The sequence below is a fragment of the Myotis myotis genome, unplaced genomic scaffold, assembly GCF_014108235.1.
Source record: "Myotis myotis isolate mMyoMyo1 unplaced genomic scaffold, mMyoMyo1.p scaffold_m19_p_5, whole genome shotgun sequence".
NCBI lineage: Eukaryota > Metazoa > Chordata > Mammalia > Chiroptera > Vespertilionidae > Myotis > Myotis myotis.
In genome coordinates this window covers 32107992-32123575 of record NW_023416357.1, presented here as the reverse complement: position 1 = coordinate 32123575, position 15584 = coordinate 32107992, and the positions used below count along the sequence as shown (strand labels likewise).

Genomic DNA, 15584 nt, shown 5'->3' with positions numbered 1-15584 from the left:
ATCCCGCTGCTCTTTGCAGTGTCACCCTCCAGGCAGTCATCATGGGACATACTCCTCAGTCCCAACATCACCCACAACCACCCTCTGCCCCCACTAGGAGAGCTGAGGTTTCGGGGCAAAGTACAGATGCAAATTAGAATATTTTTAATGTTATAAGAACGATAGTGAAAACTCCTTGAGGACAAGAGTTGCATTTACTATGCAAATGTGTATTGAGAAGAATCCCTGAAAGAAGTTATCATAAAAGAATTCTAATGATGATTGAAAACACATGTACTTTAGAGGGGTGATGTCTAGGGGAGGCATCGTGGAGAGCTGTGGGTGTTTGGGAGCCACTCTTACCCCGAGGGTATTCGTGAGTTGATGTAGAGAAGATTTCGAGAGAGCACTCACAGTGTGCTAGCCAGGAGAGCCATGCCAAAGTGCCCAGGCAGAGAAGATCCCTGTGGAGGGAGGAGAAGGGGCACAGCACAAAAATGGGTCCGCTGGAAATGTCTGACTCCAAAGCCCACCATTTAACCCAGAAGTCAGCATGGGTCAGAACCTGGCAGCCAAACGAGGAGGGTCCTTATCCCTCAGAGACCAAATGCAGGTGACATGGAGAGACCTGGCTGGGTACACGTGGAGGATGCTGGGCACTGGCTTGCTCAACCTCCAGTCTAAGCTTCTCCAGGGGACCACCCTATACTGCAGACACCGTGTGAAAACTAAGGTTCCTGTCCTCCTTTGCAAGTAGGCATCCAGATGAGATTAGGTTCCACCGATCAGGTGCACTGGAGCAAGACCTGCATGTAAAGCCCAGCTGGGTGGGGTGCGAGGCCAGGCACGCAGTCTTTACTTGGCTGGCCCTGATCATGGCAGAGGCAGCGGGCTCTGCAGGGGCAGGTGGGAGCGCAGAGCCAGAGTAATTCCGAAATCTGGGGCTCCTTCTGGGGGTTCTGAGGAAAGCCTGCTTCAGAGTATTTGTAAATCACTTCATGCCCGATGGTTAATCCCCTCCTGCGTCAGCCAGCAGAGTGATCCCTGTCGTCTGAATCAGCACAGGCAGTGGAGGACCTAGCATATTTGATGCCCAAAGGGGATCGTTTTTTTAACACCCTCCACTGTGTGACAAGATCATTTTCAGTGATAATCATATAAGACTCAGTAATTATTTTTATTATTCTCATTAGTTCATTCATTTTAAAATAGTCATTTAAAAAGAATAAATTCCTATTTTAAAAATATTATATGAATTCAGTCAAATACTTCATGTATGAACTAAAATTTGCATTGACGAAATTTTAAACAGAAATTAAAATGCCAAGTCATCACCTAGAAGCACAGAATTGAATGGGCTCAGGTTTTGTTTCTGCGCTTTGCAATCACTGTGCTGCCATCATTTGCCTATTGTCTTCATGCAGGAATACCTGGCACCAGGGGCTGGAGGCTCCACGTGTGCTGAGAGCCAGATGGAACCATCTAGCACTCTTCTTACTGGGGGTTCTCCTAATTAACTTGCATGTAGGATATGGTATTTATTAAAGGATAAGTAGTAAAATATGCTAATTTGAAGTGTATACACACACACACACATACATATGAACATATGCAATTAAAATTCAAAAGTCACCTCAGCGATTGTTTAGAATGTGGACCAACAAAAGATTTGGGGGAAGGAGTATTTTATCACTGACATTGTTTAGAATTGCCAGCATGGGGATAATAAAAAGCAGACTGACTTACAGTCGATTTTATTATTGGTTTTAAATTCTTGGCAGACACTGCAGCCCCGCACCGCGTGCACCAGCCAGGAGGACTGCTCCACCTGAGGCACCTGCTTTCAGGTCGGCTGAGCCTGAAGGAGCCTGAGCCCAGGCTGAGGGCCCCATGAGGGACATGAGCACGAGGGGAAGTGCTGGAGGCTGAGCCTGAGATACCAGGGCCTTCGCCGCCTACACCAGAGGCCTCTGCCAGGGACAATCCCGACTCCCCCAGTTCCCCATATCACTGAAGCAGGAAGATGCCCTCAGAGGGTGCCTTTGGTGAAGAGGAACTGAGAGCCCAAAGCTCTGTGGAAACACTGGTGCCGGGTTCTCAGTAGTGGAGTGACGCACCCACCGCATGTGATGGAAACGTGTGTCTCAGCACAATCAGAAATCACTTCATGTCCCCAGTCCTGGAGGGCGCACACAAACACGTGAATCCATAAAGGTTAACTCTATCAGTGCCAACCTTCCACTTCCATCTTACCAGTGCCAGGCAGAGGAGCAGTGCCGCCGCTCAGGGGACAGGCAGAGCGCAGGTCTGGGCCGGGGCACAGCCACCGTGCAAAGCCACCCCCAGGTGGGCACTGTTTTTAATGAAAGCACCTCTCTCTCCTCCAAGTGGTAGCCCCCCTGAGAGACATCGAAAGTGCGTTGTGGGCAGAGACTGAGTTTCTGTTCAGTGACCCCACGGTCCCCAGTGGCACAGTCTGATGAAAGGCTAATTTCCTAGTTCTGGGGAGAGTCAGGTTTGTCTTTTCTTCTCTGGGTGAGAGAGTTAACAGAAAGGTACGGATTGCAAAGGGTGGCTGCAATCACCAGCAATTTGAACCCTGGCTCCTGAGACCTTGTGGGGAAGGAGGAGTGAGCATCTCTCTAGACAAACAAGACAGCAGTTACTCACCACAGCGGAGGCCCTGGGCACTGGCACATGGATGCAGGTGTGCAGTGCTGACACCCAAAGCCTCAGAAGGCTGTGCCCTTTCTCCTCTGGGCAGCAGCGGGCCAGACATCCATCCGCAGGTCCCGAACGTGCAGCCACAGCAGTAGGAGTTGCATGCCAGCCTTTGTGCCTGGCACTGCCCAGGAGAGCACCACTAGGACCCCATCCCATGGGACCAGTGGGTGTTGTCCTACAAACTGAACAGGCAAGAGAGGCAGGGCCACCTAGCTCTGTGGCTCGTGCCCTGGTGTTCGAAAGTGAGGCTGCCCGGGTTCATGCATTTCAAACCTTCGCTTGGATTGCTATATTCCTGTCAAGTAGTGTCGACCAGCCTTATATCTAAGGGACTACAGGCCTTAATTACTCCCGGGAAAAGTCTGGTGGCCAAACAAAGAAAGACTTGTCTCAAAGGCTCCTTTGTTGCAAGGACCTTAGCCTGGATTGCTTCAGGCACCCCTTCTACCAGCCACCAGCCCAAGCTGGGAAGCAGTACAAGCCCAAGTGACCCTCTAACCCTCTGCTTTCAGAACCTCTATTTAGCTCAGGTTTCCTGCTGTGTGACCCGGGATAAGTCGCAGCTCCTCCCCAAGCCCCCATTTCTTTGTGCATAAAATGCAGCTCACCAGTGTGAATTCCACCCACATTCTCCAGGTCCCAGTGCTGAGTGGCCTGGGGCTGGTGGAGGTGCCCAGCACCCCTGGGTGGTGTCCAAACACTGCCGAACAATATTGGTGCCCTCCCCTGGCAGGCAAGATCGAACGGTGTTTTTACCTAGGTAGCCCTCCATCTCCTCACACATACGTAAAGAAGGTGTTTGTAGTGAGTGTTTTTCCTTTTTCCTACCCAGGATCCAACACTCTCCCTGTCTATAGGAGCAGGGGAGAAACCCACCTCCCACTCGTGAGTGAGGAACTCCACCCACGCCCTAGAGTCAGAGAAGCAGGCAGGTGATCGACCTCCAGGCCACAGCTCCGACCTCAAACTTGGAATCACAAGGGAAACTGGAGTGTGAGACAAAGGTTCAGGGAGGACCAAGCTTCCTCACGATATTTGTGGAGCCAGAAAGCAGGCACTGGGGCCAGGAGGAGGGGGCGCTGCAGGGCCGTAGTCCATGGCTCCTGGGGACGGGCCTGGGCCATGCTTTTGCTGCCCCACCCCCAGGTCCTGCTGCTTTTCTGAGCTTGGCCCCACCTCTGTCACTTCTGTGAGCTAGTGGATGGATAACCTTCCAGTACATTCCTTCTCAGCTTAACCAGGTTTGGGGTCTGTCCTTTGTAACCAAGAGTCCTGCCTGATACTGTGAAACATACAACCAGGGAGGAAGTTACCCAAAATACAACTTAAAAAAAATCTGGCCCTGGCAAAGTAGCTCAGTTGGTTGAGCACTGTCCCATTTTTACACACACACACACACACACACACACACACACACACACAGGTTATAGGTTCAATTTCTGGTCAGGCACATAGCGAGGTTGCGAGTATGATCTCCTGGTCAGGGCGCATACAAGAAGCAACCAATTGATGTTTCTCTCTCAGTGATGTTCCTCTCTTTCTCTCCCCCTTCCTCTCTAAAATCAATAAAATACATATCCTCGGGTGAGTATTTTAAAAATCTGCCCACACAAATATATTTATCACAGCGTTATGTAAAACTGTGAAAAACAGAAAAGAGACTTCATGCCTGTGGTGAAGTAGTTAAATAAACTCTGATCTATTCACTGGGAGAGGTAAGCAGTCATCAGAATAATGGGTACAGATATGACACAATGACAAGGGAAGTGCTCATGAGACAGATGGACAAGTGAAAACAGGATAAGAAATTGTACAGACAAGATACTTGACCAGCTTCCCCCCTAGGAATATAAGCTTCCTAGGGGCTCGTCTGTATAACCTGTTCAGCATCCCATATGCAGACGCTGGCAATAGTAGGCACTCAAGTCATTCTTATGGAATGAGTGAATGTACGAACCAACAAACAATTTGCATAGGGGAGTCGGAGGGGAAAGTACCTTCAAATGCTATTAGTCAGATTTTAGGTTAGTCGGATTTTTTAACGCTGCTATTTTCATTTTTCTATTTCCAGTATTTTCCTTCATGCGGTTTTACTCATTTTCCTGAGGGAGGCGGGGGAGGGAGAGTATTTTCTTAGCCCAAACCGCTGGTAGGGGACCCAACTTCTAATATTTAAGTCCCCTCCCAAGAAGTCCAAGTTACCACCAAGTAGGGCGGTGATAAGGGCAAAGGAATGTTTGCTCCCCTTGCCTAGTGGCAATGCTGGCCAAAGCAATCCATTAGAAGCTGGCCCTTCGGCAGTAAACACTACCTTCCCGAGAGAGCAGCGCCAGACCTCAGGGCCCCACAGCCTGGCAGCAGGAGTCTTTCAGGGCCAAGCCAAAGGCCTCCCCTCCACCACTCGCCTCAGCATCATCTCTCCTACTTCCTTACCAGGGGGTGGTCACACTGCAGGGTCTAAGCCACAGCAGATTCAACAGGGAGGTCAAAGGAGTCACCACCCCATCCGATTGGCATGCAGCTGAGGCCGCCACCAGCTTAGCAAGCGGGATCCCGTCCCACCTCTGAATGACTAAGCAGGGAAGCGAAATAGCTGACCCTGAACTCTGCAGCAGGAAGAAAAGAGGATGTGAACCCCCACCAGCCCCACCCGCAGGTGAGCTGTGAGGAATGGAATCTGCTACAGGTCACAAGGCCTGGCTGGCTGTGGACACCTGCTAAGACTACCACCTTGAAGACCACCCTGGCTTCACTCGCTGTGACAGTCAAGACCCTCTCTCCCTTTCTCCGTCTCTGTCTCTCCCCCCCATCTCTCTCTCTCTCTCTCTCTCTCTCTCTCTCTCTCTCTCTCTCTCTCACACACACACACACACACACACACACACACACACACACACATGTTCTTCATGATAACATGAATAAAGCCACGGGAGGAAAATGCTGGACACAGAGAAAAGACACACACTTGAATGCACATGCTCTGCATGGGCTCAAGTTCGCCTTTTTCATGCCTCCTTCAGAGCTGCTCTGTAGCTGCCTCTTCCCCTGCTTCTATGAAGGCAGCTCCATCCTGGTGTGATCCAACCCAAGGCCGCAAGACCCAGGCTCCGTGGCACACCCTGCAGGCATTCTTTTCCTTCTCATGAACAGCCAGTTGTCCAAGTTGTCCACAGGGCAGCTGGGCAGTAGCCCTGCTCAAACTGTGGGTCCCGCTCTGCAGGGTCCCTCCTTCAAGGTCCTGAGGCACCAGAACCAGCTGGACATGTCCCGCTCCTTAGAGTTCTGGGTCTCAGCTGTGTGGGCTCCTCCTCCAAGCTGCCAAGGAAAGGACAGAGCCAGCCAGGCAGCAGCCCTCTACCAGAGGACTGTGTTCCAGCTCCATGGGCCCCTCCTCCAAGGTGCTAGTAACCCCAGGTGCTTCCAGGTGCTAGTAACCCCAGCCTCTGGCCTCTGTTTCCCAGGCTCTTGAGATGGTAGCTGCTTCCTGCAGCTAATATCTCCGAGATACCTCAGGGTTCCTTCTTTGCCAGTTCAGTCTGCTAACACCTGATTAATTCATTTCCTTTATTAAATTCTTTCTGTTAAAATAACAATGGTGATCAACTCCTTACCTTAATTGTGTAAATGATGCAACGACTTTCTGGAATGGTATTAACAGTTTTAGTTTCCCTGGCTAGTTTTATTGAATTTAAATTCATTGTATGTTTTCCAATTGTGCTTTAATTTTATAATATTAAAAATAAACTATAGTGGTTTCCGCTTTTCTAGTTGGACTCCTATACTGATATAGAAGAAAAGAGGTGAGAACCTGCCAGTGGAGACAAGTTTCTGGGTAGTTTGATGGAGTGGTCCATCACCTCCTCACATGGGTGGGGAAAAGAGCTTTTCATCCATCACATTCAAATGACAATCACCAGAAAACTGTGGTCAAGACCTAATTGGAAGTTACCACCCACTAAGCTGTCCAAGTTATTGACCATTTCTTATATTCTGAGGGGTTTTAGGTGTAAATGAACAGTGGAGGAACATACGTCTTTTTAAAAAGCCGGGGATTCCAGAACTCCTGAGGATTGGCAAGGAAAGAAGACTGAACTGGAGAAGAGAGTGCTATAGAACAAATATACAGCAGGAGTTAAGCAACCTCACTGTTCATAAAGACCAAAGGGAGGCCACCACACGCCAAGTGGAGAGGGGAGGACTATGAAAATCACAGGTGGTTGTAATAACCACACATCCACTCAGTGCCGAATTTCCAATCCCTATCTCCTTACTTTGGGAGCAATTAGTCTCGGGTGAAAAATGGCACTTGCAACTAATTGCACCTGCAATTACCTACTTCCGGGTGCAATTAGCCACTTGAACCTAATTCTGAGTGTGCAAGTGTTTAATTTCATATGTGAGGAGGTGATTCCAGATACAGTTAGTTGTGCCCTCAGTCTTTGCACCTGCAACTAATTGTGACTAATAAAACTAGTCTTCATGCAAGTCAGGTTGAAGGCACACATGGTGACTCTGGGGAACCAAGGATTGGCTTGGTTGGGCTGATAGAGGTACACGTGTCCTCAAGGGAACAAAGGGACAAATTATTAGAAACTATCATCGTGTGGCTCTATGGTCACATTATCCTTCCTACAGTCATGCTCCTCCCCGACTATGGAATCTGAAGTCAGCCAATGAGAGGCCTGGCTCAGCAAAGATAACACAGAAAGTCTTCTGCCAACATCGAGGAATATCCATATGGCACAGCGCAGTATTGCATTCCAGCCAGTTCTCCACTAGCTGGGTTAATATAAGAAGGCTCCACAATGGTAGGATTTGGTAGAGAGGAGGGTCTAGGTATTGCAGAAGGATGGTGAGAACAAAGGAGATGAAGTCTGTTCTCTGTTGGATGGGAAGTTGCAAGAAGTAGGGCCTGCCTAGAGCAGATGGTTTGAGGTGTGAGCAGTAGGGTTGGTTTAACATGGAGTAAACTCATATGGAAAGGAGCCTTAAAGGCCAGCCAATAAGAGGTAGGAGCCATCAAACCTGGATTCTCTTCCAGACTCCTAACAAGCAGTAGCATGACTTAGTTTCAGCCTAAAGTGTATCTGTGTGTGTTTGGCGGGCGGTGTATGGGGGGGGGGGGACCTCCTTCCCCTTTTCTTCTCTGTGTATTGTGTGTGGAGATTATGAGAAGTCATCATTGTGAGGATAGTTTCTCTACATCCTGGCCCCTTTGCCAACACTCCTGGCCAAAATGGAACATGTCTTCAAGGATACAGGGAAAGTAGGAGGATCCACTCTTTCCCTCCTTCCTCTCTTGTGGCCAAAACTGACTCAATGCTCATTAATTAAGCTTCCTCCCTCAGCACAAAGGAAGATGGTGTTTCACAGCCTCCCTCGAAGTTAGAATCATGAACAGGATTATGGTCGAACAGCCAGTACAGCCCTGGCCCCTAAAACATGCAGTCTAGCCTTCTATTCATTCTCCCCTCCTAATTTATGAGGCTGGAAATAAAGGACTTCAAGTGGTGGAGACACATGATGGCAAGAATCTGCTTCCCTGCTCAGAGAGGAGCCACCAGACCTGCCCCAGACCACGGCAAGGCAGGGAAGAAACATAAGCTTGGTTAAGCCACTGAGATGTCAGCTTATTCATTACTGCAGGCAGCCTAGTCGACATATCTTGGCGTGGCTATCCTCGCCCCAACCCCCATTCCCTGCCCTCTTGTTTCCCTTTCTTCTGCCCACTTCCCACTACCCCCTTGGCCTCATCCATTTTTTGTGCAACAAAGTATTACAGCTCTAGATGTGGGGATAAAGAACCACAAAGGAGACACTTCCGCCTTTTTCTTCCTCGCCCACACTATTGCAATGCCCTCCACAACCTCGGCTGGTCTCTCTTCCTGGAATGTTCCTCTTCCAGATGTTTGCTCAGGTGGCCTTTCCTAGGCTGAAATGACCTTTTCTTAAAGAGCTTGAGGCCACCTGCTCAACAACTTCCCATCACAACACTCTCCTGTACTGACTTTAGAGTGTGTATCAATTCATGAAATTATCTTATTTGTCTCCTTCTAGGGTGTCATCTCCATGAGAACCAGGTCTAGGTTTTGTATATTGCTGTTTCTTTAGTGCCAGAACATGCCCACACCTTCTCAATAACTAAGTGTGGAATGAATGAATGAATGAATGAATGAATGAGAGGGTATAAAGATTCACACCTCCAGGTCATCTAGTCTCACTTCCTTTACAGATGACGAAATGGGGCCCTTTTCCCTAAAAAAGAGGAAACAGAAAAGCAGTTACTGCAACCCTACCGTGCTTGCTTCACGGCTGCTTTTGGAGTGCTGAACTTGGATATGATTTATTGAAATGAAAACTCTGGGGGAATTGTTTCAGAGGGACCCATAAAACAAATGTCATTTTCACCTGGAGAAGTCACCCAACCTTCTAACCAATTTCAAATATAGTTCTTTAATGCACATTTGACAAATTTGAAATCTCTTACCCAAAGCCCTTTATCATCTAATGTGTGCCTGCCCTGCTCCGCAGTTTAAGTTACAGCTTTTTAAGGGTGTAAAACATTTCTATAAAATCATCAAAATACCTTAAACCAAACTGCCTATAAGAAATTGATGAGAGTCAAGCATTGACTCAACCTCTGAAAACATCAACCTTGCCATTGGCACCATGGGCACATCTAATAAAAACAGCTAAGGAGGTATAATGAATACCTAATGAACCATTTTGTATGTCTATGTGGTCCCTCGAATTGAGAATAAATCAATGAGCCTTACAAAATGCATATTTTAGTGGTACATTCATAAACAATAATCTTGTTTTTCTGTCATGACTCGAGTGTCATTCTTTTTATAACACAACTGAAGATTTAATAATTTATTTTATATATACATCACCCAGAGCTTAAAGGGGGTGGGCAAGCTAGTGTTTGATTTATAAAAGGTCTTTGTGTGTGGAAGCTATGTGGATCATAAAGGTAAAACACAGCACTCAAGATCTAGTAGTGAACACAGGGCATGTGAATAACAACTGTAAACAAAGTTTAGAAACTTCCAGGAATGCAATACATGGTAGCCCAGACTGAGTGCAGTGGGCTAAATGAAGGAAAACAGGCAATGTCGCTGAGCCCATGCTGGTCCTCCTGGCCAGCTCAGCCAGAGGCAGTGAGCCTCACTGGCCTGGGCAGTGGTGTGGTGTGTGCCCCCGCAGACCTCCCCTATGACCCGGCCAAAGGGTTCAGCTGGGTTGTCCCACCCGCTTCCTCGCTGACAATGGGTGAGCTGCTTCCCCTCCTGCTGGCATGGGCTCAAACCCTATGACCCAAAACTGCCTCTCTACCTCAGCAACTTCCCTTCCAGAGGCCAAATATAACCATCCCTTTCCCAACTCACAAAAATTCCAGTCAGACGCTGTGTGCAGTGACAGCCGGCCAAAGAGCATCTCACCAGCCCAGCCCACAGCCAAAAATAACTGGGTTAGTATGGGCTGGAGAGCCTTTTTTTTTTTTTTCCAATGTTGGGACTTTGTTTGGAGTTATTTTTGTTTTGGTTTTGTCATTTGGAAGTAAACAGAGTAACTGAAGAAGTCGCTATATCAACATCCCACATCAGGCTCATGGATTTAGCTCTAGCTTGGGGGGGACGGGTCATGACTACAAAAGTATTCATCTTTTAAATCTCTCCAGTCACCTACACAAAGGGAGAGTCTAGCAAGTGCATCTCATCCCCACTCTATCCAGCAATGCCTCCTGCCCGGCCATGGTCACACTGAAGCCCACCACCAGGCTGCATTTTCTCCTCAGCCCAGCTGGAGTGGGTGGAGTAACTAGAAGAAGCTCATCTGTGGGGATGAGTGGGGTCCCTTCCATGTTTATACCCATGATGCATCTGGGCAGCAGACAGACCCTGGGCCCCAGAGCTGTCAGTTCAGTGCCCTCCACAAGTACTAAAATGACTTAAATTATTCATTTCCTTTTTTTAAGCACAGTGTTCAACAACAACCAAGCCCACTTTTGATCTACTTCCTGACACACACAGCTCATGTCAACCAGGTTCTTTTGCTGGCCAATTGACACATCTTGTTAAATCTTAGCTAGCATGTGATGCTAAATTGCAGCATGCTAAAGAGATCCAGACTGGGAGGGGTGATTGTCTTCTCCATGCCCTATTTCCAAATGCAATGAATAATAAGCAATCGTGCAAAACTATAAGCTTCAATTGTGGGAACATCTTTGTACTTTTGTTCTTCCAAGGCAGAATGTTTTCTGGCATTATGTGTCTATCTGGAGAAAAAAATACTCCCTCACTTTCTCCTTGTGCATGCCTATCACACAGACACATCTCATTTCTTGTCATATTGTATGCTGTCCCAGGACCAATAAATAATTTATGCATTTAATGCATTTGTCAGCTCTTGTGTTTGTGTCTATGTACATATACACATCCTATGTGCTAGTGTCAAAGATGTCTTTCTTTCCTTTTCATTGAATTTATTGGAATGACTAGTTAATAATATTATATAGGTTTCAGGTGTACAATTCCATAATACATCATCTGTATATAGTATTGTGTTCACCACCCCAAGTCAAAGATGTCTTCTATATTAATAGAAAGCAAGCAACCTCTTGGATGATTCTCCACCATGAAATTAACTTTGTATCTTATCCATCAAACAAGTGGAAAGGGATAATAGGTCCCTGTTCTTTACAAAAAACTAAGCACTAGTCGATACCAGAAAAGGAGTCATGTTAAGCATTTCACATTACATATTTCCTAAAATTGCTCCCCTTCCTTTATTCTTTTCCTAAGGAAGGTCTTAATTGCTTCAGGGCCACTTAGGTTGTAGAGGGAATATGGTTCCTACATTTCAACTTGTTCTATTTAGATTGCCTTTCCTTGGACCACTTATCGTGCTTGTCATCAAGAACTGCCTCTGAGCACCTGGCAGTGCCAAGTGTGGTACCAGGTGTGTGTGTTGGCACTCCTCACCTCCACTGCTGTCCACAGGCTCCAACTTGGATTTAACCATGGTCATCATTCACACCCTCGTGGCAGCAGCATCTTGAGGTGCTACCAGCATGATGAGAAGCAACAAGACAAGGATGAGCATCAGGGCAGCAGCTGCTGTGAGGTAAAGTCAGGTGACTGCATCTGCCTCACAGTTGTCTTTCTGTTCCTGCTCCCTCTCTTCACCCACTTTCCTCCTTTGGAAGGCTTTTGTGTTTCAGTGATGCCACGAAAGAATTCCCAGATTAATTCAATCTTAAAGGAAGGGATCTCAAAACACCTAGCTCCTTTGAAAGATGAGGAAAGGAAAGCCCTGAGGGGGCAAGCTTCTTGGCCAAGCTCACCAAGTGGTTGTTGAGAGAGCAATGACTGGAATCAAGTAATTAAACCCACTTTCCAATGCTCTTTCCTCTATATCAGTGGCTTTTCAACATCTGTTAGCACAATCCATAGCATGAAACAAATTTTATACCATGACCCACAATGTCTACACATATAGGCAACTAGCACGAAAGTCTCACAATACAATACTTGTCTTTACTGTATGTGATATACCCTCTGATATTTTCTATTGTAGTATATTCATTTAAAAATATTCTGGAAATTGCTTGCCAGCATGTGCACTAAAATTGGAACAATACAGAGAAGATTAACATGGCCTCTACACAAGGACAACATGCACATTTTCCCCATATATTTTGTATATTTACCAAATGTTCCTTTTCTTTCCAGGGATAATATTTATAGGTATGCAGTCAAATGATTTGCATTTTTTTCTAATTAGATACATCGACTGAATGTCTACGAATGTAGGAGTTTGAATTAGATAAGGGGGTGAGGGAGTCCCTTCCAGCTCTAACCTGCCATGTGCCTAATCAGGAATGATCTTAATGTCTGATATGTCTTTAATTCTGAAATGCAGAATGGCTTGGTAGAGAGAACGCTGGGTCTAGCCCTGGCTCTGCAATCTTCGAAGTGTGTAGCTTTGGGTGAGTTTTCTCTGGGTTCTGTTATCTCATCTGCAAGATCAAGCTGTTGCTAATTGACAGAGTTCTGAGAATTGAACGAAATGATGCAAATGAATGCAATAAAAAGCTCTATACACAAGACTTGTCCTGGAACAGCAATGGTCTTAAATTCTCACATTTCAGAGAAATATGGTGTCTCAAGATGTTTCTGGATTCTCATCAAAACACCTGCATAATGTATTATGAATAAATTTGGTATAATAAAGGAAAACTATACCCTGGAACTGACTCATTTTTAAATGTTTTGCAGGTGTTTGGAGAGGAGGGGCTGACCGTAAATCTTGAAGATGTTCAGCCTCAAAAAGGAGAGGTCATTGAGACCAAAGATGACTCTATGCTCTTGAAAGAGAAAGGTTAGGAGTCACAAATTGAAACCCCTATTTAAGAAAGGCAGCTATTAGTGAGGATGAAGCAGAAGAATTGAATGAACATATGGTTAAACATTCATATGCAAGAGCCATGCAGAAGCTGGTGGGACAACTGAGGCAGAGAGAATGAAAAGGAGTCCAAGGTGCACTCAATAGGCTCCAATTTCTTTTGAAGAAGGCATCTTTCTAGGTGGTTAGGATTGGTTTCAGTGTGTTCCAGCTTTAGACTCACAAAATCCAACTAATAAAAATGAAAAAAAATTGACACAGAAATTATTTTTGAAAATATTCAAAATGTCTGCAATGACCTTGCCAAGAATGACAGTGAGAAGGATCCTTGACCACAGAGAACATCAGGCAAAGCCACTCAGGGGTTGGTTGAGGTTTGTGGTGAGGGTGGAAAGGGCATCACTGGCACCAGGAAGGAGGGAAGGAGGCTGCTTCATTGCTGCTGCCACTGGGTGAAACGGAGCAGAAGTTGTCACAAGGATCCTGAAGAGGAGGAGGACGCTGGCAGAGGGGGTGGAGGTGGCATTTCTAACTCCTAAAATAGTGCATTATCACTATTAATGAACTGCTACAGGAAGCTCAGTGCTGTGTTTCTCACCAATAACCTTAGAAACCACTTGGGGGAAAAAAGACTTAAGAAAAGGTTATGGGTATGTGTTATAGGTTTTAAGTGACAAGATACACAATGGTTTATGGCTGTCACTGTACATGCCCACAGATAACATATTTTGTGTTTTTGAATAAAAATATCTGTATGTTCCTTTAAAAGATTTCCAGCTATGCTTACAAAGTTTATTCCACTACCCACCAAAAATACCATGTTGGAGGACAGCCCACCCCAAGTGCGGAAGGGCAAGCCTTGAGCACAGGCCGTATTCCCTCTCCTCCCACGTGCACACCTCCAGCCTGCTCTCATCTTCTCCTCTGACACCCACTCGCACTGTACCCTCATTCCAGAGCCTTTTCAGTGCCTTCTGGAGCCTCTGTTCCACAACGAGTAACCCCCCCTCAACTTTAGCCAGGGGGTGGGGTGGGGTCCCTTCTCTCCCTGTTTCCTTTGAGCCTCTCTTCACCCTCATCCAGGCAATGCCCATCCTTCCCATCCATCCACTCCTCCCAAACCCCCTGGGCTGAAGAGAGAAGATCTGTGTCCTACTTACCTTTCAAAGATACCATACTCTTCTACTTTCATGTGGATGCCTCTTTCTCTTCCTATGACACCTGCTTGCCCACCACCACCCCAGGACCTCCTATTGGCATTTTGGTTGCTTACCATCTTAGTTCTATCCTAGAGCTTGTCATCAACTCACACACTTTCATATCCATGTGGACAACACATCCAGTGCACTGGCCCTCACTCCCCTCCATCCCCTCCAGTCTCCCGTCACAAGTTTGACTTTGGAATCACCTAGCTTTGTCTCACCTGTGCTATTCGCCCTGCTCTCTGGTCACTTCCTCCTCTCCTGAGACCTTGTTCTCATAAATACACTAAACCCAACTTTTAATCACCTTGAGCCCTTTCATCTCTCATTCTTTCCATTTCTCCAAGCTTCCTCGTGATTTTGCTTCTGTCCCTTTCCACCTAGACCCTAGAGCCCAGAACTTCAACTACTCCTTGACAATATTCTAAACCAATGGTCTATAAGTTTATTTCATAGTGCACAGCCAACAATGAAAAAAAGAGAAATAACTGAGCACATACCTCTGACATTCATTCATTCATTCATTCATTCATCGCATAAATTTTACTCCTGGGCTGACTTTTTCATTTTAAAACATACCACAAAAATATACTAGCAATAGTATAAATAACAAGATCTTAAAAGTAAGAGCTTCAGTATTCTCTGCCCATCCCCAGTGGATTATCTTACCCAGCCCTTAGAGGTATGCAGACCACAGATTGGGAACCATGGCCCTCAGCCTTGTCACTCTCTTTTCCCTCTGTCACATTCACCCTGCGAACTCAACCCTGAATTCTTCTACCAACCTGGAGCCCATCTAGCCTTAAGAGTCCTCTTCTCTCCCGGGTGGCTGCATGATGCTGGGGGACCAGCTGGATCCCAGGTAGCCTTCCTGGACTTACCCTTTCTCCTGAGGACAATGTCTCTGATAGCCTCAAGGGGCAAAGTCAAGTGGACAGGCAAGAAATTTTCCTTCATCTTCGTATCACCAGCATCTAGCACAGTGCTAGACACTTGCATGTGAGCCACGAGTGTTTATTACATTGAATTGTATATACACATGGCATCTCTATCGCTCTAGCTGCATGGTTGTAAAGGCATGAAGAGCACATAGAGAAAGCCCAGTGGGTCAAGAGTCCCAGCTGGGCCAGTGCTTAGTTCTGAGGCCATGTGAGAATCACCTGTTCTCCCATCACCTGTCTGCCCACTGTGACCCAAACAATCAGCTGGACCTTCAGAAGCCACACTCCACAGAGGACCCCAGCTTGAATGAGATCATGTGTGCCTGAG

General features: G+C 46.6%; 1 non-coding gene across 1 annotated transcript; it reads left to right on the top strand.

The window, feature by feature from the left end:
• Positions 1–12312: 12312 nt before the first annotated feature.
• On the top strand, positions 12313–12416 carry LOC118657161. Its single transcript, XR_004967893.1, has one exon. It is a non-coding gene; the product is annotated as a U6 spliceosomal RNA (small nuclear RNA).
• The last annotated feature ends 3168 nt before the right edge of the window (positions 12417–15584 follow it).